Below are 6,000 nucleotides of genomic sequence, written 5' to 3'. Positions count from 1 at the left end.
TGCAACACAATACCTATTGTTTTTCTACCCCGTGATTTAATATTTGCATTTACGAACCCCACTCCAGAGTTTTAATAACGAAAAGGCCTCCACAAATATGTTGCGTAACAGGTTCTCACATTCCAGTTATGTACGGTCGCTGAACTCGGCCGGGAAAATAAGAAAAATAAGTATGCGGATTTGCAAAACCGTGTTTTCCTGCTCCTTTTCTTCTCTTGCAAGCTTTTTGAAGTTATTTCTGACATTAAACCCACCTACATACTTGAAGGACGTGATCTCCGCTCATTGTCTCATACAACTCCGATATCCGCGCGCGTGTGTGTGTGCGCGTGCGCGTGCGCTTTTGGCAAAGGCACACCGGATGCAGGGGCACTTTTAGTGTGGTGTGGGAAGGGGAACTTGGATACAAAAACACTTCTCGCCTACCTTAATTTCAGAAGTCCATTGAGAGGACCTTAAGCCAGCCTTGCGCCCCAGAGAGTGCTGGCGGTGGCGTTACGTCGCCTAGATAATCGCCCCCTCGTACTTTGAACTAGGTTGTCACAGAACAGCAGCAAAGGTGACCTTGAATGCAGAGCAAGCACGGAGTCCTGGGTGACAAAACAGAAAAGGAGCGACATCGACGTTTAGGAAGTCTTCGTAAGTAATATCTACATCCATCGAGAACAGCGCGAAGTGCGGCTTTACATCGGAAAGAACATCGAGGAGATCGCAACCGATTCTCCCGTTTGCGGTGAAATGAAAGCTCGCCTCACTTTTCAGATTTGAATAAATAACAAAGGCCAGCCCAAAATATGCACAGTTAATGGAAGCATTTGCTTTAGCTATTGATGCTGCACAACTGAAGTGATCTTTGAAACTTCTGGTCGGTTTGCGATACCACGCGATTGGCCGCAAGAGCAAATTCTGTGGCGATTTATAGAGCGCTCCATCTTCATCGTACTGTTCAGATGATTTGCGACGCAGCGGGAGCGTACCTTTATCATTCAGGGTCGTTTCTTGTTTTTTGGTGGCCCCTATTTTGTAAAACTATCATGGGGGAGGTGGGGGTGGAGTTGAAACCCTTTAAGATGATCTGTGGCGATGCATCAAACAGTCAAGATGTGTAAATCTAAAATTCAAGTTAATGATCTAAAGTTGACCCCAGCAATTTAAGCCTACAGAAAATGACACTGAAAGAGGTGAGTGTCAAACAGCAGCATCGCTTACATTTAAAAGATTTACTCATTGCAGAGGTGGCGGAAGTACAGAAATGCATTATTAAAGTAAAAGTGCGAGTCCTTATCTATAAAAAACACTCTGGTCAAAATGCCTTAATCATATTTACTCAAGTAAAAGTGTAAATGTACATGTTCTTAAATGTATTGCTCTTGATTAAAAATCAGGTCTACAAGTGAAAAGACATAATGAGAAATGCAATGACAACAAACAGGCATTAAGTGCTTCAGTTACATAAATCTGTCAAGAAGTTTAATAAATGACTGATAAATCTGATAACTAATCTTGAATTAAGTAATATTAAAATTAGCTGGGTGCGTGTCCAGCACGGTTCCTGTCTTGCGTCAAGTGCTGGCAGGATAGCCTCCCGTGACCGCAAATATGTTCGACATACTGATGATACTTCGTAATTTTAATTAATTACGATACGTTAACATATCTACTTTTTATCTGTCAAACTTTTTTTCAGTTATTACTTTTTCGAAGTTATATTTCGCCGCTGTGCTATAAAATTAAGCCGAGCCAGCCAGGAGTCGAACCTAGAATCTTCTGATCCGTAGTCAGACGCGTTATCCATTGCGCCACTGGCCCACCTCTGAGGCAAAAAAGGGCTGCTCGGAGCAGCTGTGAGTCCTGCTGAGTCTTCGTAGCAACAATCTGTCAAATTATGTTACGCCTCCACGATCATCACAAGAATTGAAACCTCTGACCAATCACAACTCGTAAGTCAACGATCTCTCACAAATTGAAGAATGAACACGTGTTCGAATCAGACTGCTTCTTCGAGGTAAATATCGTTTTAAAAAAATAACTTTTTAAATAAAATTTTCACATATATAGATATATACAATAATGGAAGGGTTAACATATGTATCTATACCGTATATATAAAAAGATTAGCGAAATTGCAAAGTTTTCATGTGATGTTTTAATACAAAGCTAATTTTTCTTAAAAAAAAGGTACGTCAGATAACACACATCTCTATATCATTTTTTTTTCGTCTTCATCAGAAGAATACAGCAATGATACTCCAGTGTCAACACAACCTATTTAACGTGCATACGTCAAATAAAATAGCTTATATGGGCGGCAAGGTGGAGGTTCGCTTCCCGGGTGCTGCGTGGAGTTTGCATGTTTGCAAGTGAAAAGACATAATGAGAAATGCAATGAAAACAAACAGGCAGTTACAGAAATCTGTCAAGAAGTCTTATAAATGACTGATAAATCTGATAACTAATCTTGAATTAAGTAATATTAAAATTAATTGGGCTTAAATGTCTTTGGCTTCCATTCCAGTTAATTATCTCCCCATATCTCTGCCATCTGGTATTATCATCATTAGCCTATATATGTGTGTGTATGTGTGAGTATAAGTGTGTGTATGTATATACAGTATGTGTATATATGTATATATAGTGACAAGCAGACACACTCAGTTTATCAAGAAAACACTTTTTCTGTACTCTTTTCTCAATACTGGTAATATTGCTCATTCACGGCATTATTCAAATTACGCTCTTCCTTTAGTCCTGATACTGAGACTCATACACCAGGCAACTGTGGTTAATAGTGTTAGGCAAACTTAAACCACACACACACCCTTTTAACTTTAATAAAGCACCCACATTGTCAAAAGCTATAAACCAACATTAAACACAACCGTTTGAAACCCAACATGAAAGAAATCATAATTAACAGTTTAATTTTAGGCGCAGCACCGCAAAGCCTTCTGGGATGTCAGTGTCGTCCGTCGCTACAATATATATATATATATATATCTATATCTATATCTATATATATCTATATATATATATATATATATATATCTATATCTATATATATATCTATATATATATATATCTATATATATATATCTATATATATATATATATATATATATATATATATATATATATATCTATATATATTATAGAGTACCTGTAAAATAATTCAAAGAGTACACAACATGGGTTTCGCCCTAATTGCGACTCATCAGGTGGACGCCTCTTTGTTTCCCCTTTTAGGGATCGAACCTCCGACGTCACTTAAGCGAACCAACTGAGAGGGCGTGGCGGATGTTTGCCAACTGGCTGACCAACCACAAGCGTTAGGTGACCTCCCAACTAATCAGATTGTGATCAGACCTACAGTATGAATATACTATTATGTTCCTGCCATGTGCCCTGTGTTGGCTGGGATTAGCTCCGGCGGACCCCCGTGGCCCTGTATTCGGATTCAGCGGGTGGATGGATGGATATACTCTGAAATGTCCATGTATGATTCAAGTAAGCTTCTTGACGACGGTGCACCTGTTCACATGTCACGTCAATCACAGGCTGCCACCCGAGAATGTGGAGTCCATCAGCTGAACCATCCACCCTACAGTCCTGACCTGGCTCCCTCAGATTGTTTCCTGTTCCGAGTTTTGAAGAAATCAGCGATTTTGAAGAGATGAAGACATCAAGGCAGCTGTGTCGTCCTGACTTGAAGGTCAAACAGACGATTGTTTGTTTTTTTTTTTTTTAAGGGGTTAAAAGTCATTTTTTAGGAAAAGTAGATAAAGCGTATGGAGCTGTCAAATGGCTAAACTGAAAAATAAAACACAATTTTTTGAAAAGTATTTTCATTGCTACTGAGGTTGATAAATTATTGATCGCCCCTCCTAGTTTTCCGGACGTAGAAACCTGTTGGCAAGATAGTAAATTACGGATATTTTTTATTGTTGGGAGTACAGATATGTTTTGAGTAAAAAGTCTCAAACAAATAAAATACTCGAATAAAGATGCAAATAGCCTATAGGAAAATTATGCTTAAGAAAAGTAATGAAGTTGTTTTACTTCGTTACCTATCACCTCTGATCCATTGCAACGTCGTTAACAAATGCTTTACTTTTATTCTGCGTAGTTTTCTTCTTTTTACGTTTTTCAGCACCACAGGGATAAGCCCTTGTTGATGCCGTCTTAGGTAGGAATGTCGCTTCGGCTTCTGTTTTTACCTCCTCACGTGATGTGCGTCTCTCCGTGAGTCCGCCCATCATACCTGTCGGTAGACGTCACTCACTGCGCGACACGACTGCCTAGTGAAAATCATTGATTTTGAAATGATTACCCAATAAACACAAGCCAAGGCTTCTGTATCATCACAGCTTAGTGTTGTTTATATACTACATTTAATTTTTAAGCATACAAATGCTTCATTAAATACATGATAGGGCTACAAACAGACAGGTAATGTTAATACTCCCCTGAACAATTATGAATCTGCATACTCCGCATATAGCAAGAAACGCCCCTGATATCATTCATGTTCCCCACAACCCCGACCTGGGAAACACTCGAACTGAGATGATTGACTAACAATGACACAACTTTGAAGTGTTTGGTGACAGACAGTCTTGGGAGGTGAAGGGACCGCCGCGTTACTCTGAAACAGAGTCAGCTCTAGGATTTTTCCTGCCCTAGACGAAGTTTGTAAATGGTGCTTTGAGAGGACTCGTCACTGCCTGACCTGTACATTGAAACCTGGAGACATTAAAGTATTTAGGACCTCGAATACACAATTTGAAGATGGCGAGTTATATCAACGTCTGTTTACAAGACACTCTCAGAAAAACACGCGTTTGAGGGGTGCCATTTCAGAAAATAAGTTGGAATCGGGCTGTAATAGTGTTTACTTATTGTTTTTAACGAGGCTTTAAAGAAAATTAAGATAATATCTCATTACTTAGATTGTAGTTTGGTTTCTATAGTTATCTATTTAAACTACTAAATAAACTTGGGCCATTTTTTTTTTAATTAAAGCATTACGATAACATATACATGTCATTTAAATTAATAAAATAAATTGAAAACGTAGCATAATTATAACTTTTAGTGAATGATTATCTTTAAATAGGATTCTTTACTCACAGTTCCTATTTACCGTATGCTCTCGTATGCAAATAACGCAATCTACCTCCTTCAAAGAAACGCGCACGTCTGCTTTAGCGTGTCCAGAGCGCATCTCACAAACGGTGGTGAGCAACAGAGGACGATATTTACTAAATTTCAACACAAGTTTTAACGAATGCTCATTTGGGAGACGATCGTAGTTTGGGGTAAATCATCCTTTAGCGATTCAGTCGCGAGCTACGGGCTTGTTGCCGTTGTGATCGTGTAATTTAATTTCGCCATGTCGGTATCTTCTGTGCTACAATTTGAGGATTATTATCATCGTAATCATCAGCATTGCTGTTGTTCATGTTACTGTTGGACTGTGTAGGTCGTCAGAAGTTAAGACCGAGCATCGCTAGTATGTGAAAATAATATACAACAATAATATAATCAGTCATTCACTTTGAGTTCGAGTGTTCGTAGGTCTGTACCGTTTAAAAAAAAATGTCTCGTAGCCCGTTTTCTGGGCAACAGATTGAGTGAAGACAGTGCGGGTGCTGCTGAGTAGCACAACAGAAACACTTCGAATTTTTCTGAACAAAACATAGGAATCTCTACATGGTGCGGCAGTAATGCACGCTGACCACTAGAGGGCGGCCTACGCGCTTATCTAGACCGTCTATTCTCAGACACGGCCCTGCTTTGAAATGTCGAAACGAAAAGAACTAGTGAGACACATGGACGATCTGCGGGATGCTGTGGGGACTGAATCATGACGGGGAGGGTAGATTAGTTTGAATTATACTTTATTTGTCCCCAAGTGGAAATTTAAATTTATAATGCTGTAGCAATGTTTGGCAGCACGGTGGCGCAGTGGTAGCGCTGCTGCCTCGCAGTTAGGAGACCCGG

General features: G+C 39.5%; 1 protein-coding gene and 1 non-coding gene across 2 annotated transcripts in view; one reads left to right on the top strand and one right to left on the bottom strand.

Moving 5' to 3' along the window:
• The first annotated feature begins 347 nt into the window (after positions 1-347).
• Positions 348-6,000, top strand: part of LOC120530811 (sulfotransferase 1 family member D1-like) — a 40,094-nt gene continuing 34,441 nt past the window's right edge. The window contains exon 1 of the mRNA XM_039755436.1: positions 348-639. The gene's annotated coding sequence lies outside the window, so the exon portion shown is untranslated. The remainder of the gene's footprint in view (positions 640-6,000) is intronic.
• On the bottom strand, positions 1,737-1,809 carry trnar-acg. Its single transcript has one exon. It is a non-coding gene; the product is annotated as a tRNA-Arg (tRNA).

Source organism: Polypterus senegalus, chromosome 6 (genome assembly GCF_016835505.1).
Source record: "Polypterus senegalus isolate Bchr_013 chromosome 6, ASM1683550v1, whole genome shotgun sequence".
Taxonomy (NCBI): domain Eukaryota; kingdom Metazoa; phylum Chordata; class Cladistia; order Polypteriformes; family Polypteridae; genus Polypterus; species Polypterus senegalus.
Note: the sequence above shows the minus strand (reverse complement) of the source record. Positions and strands in the feature narration are given on the sequence as shown.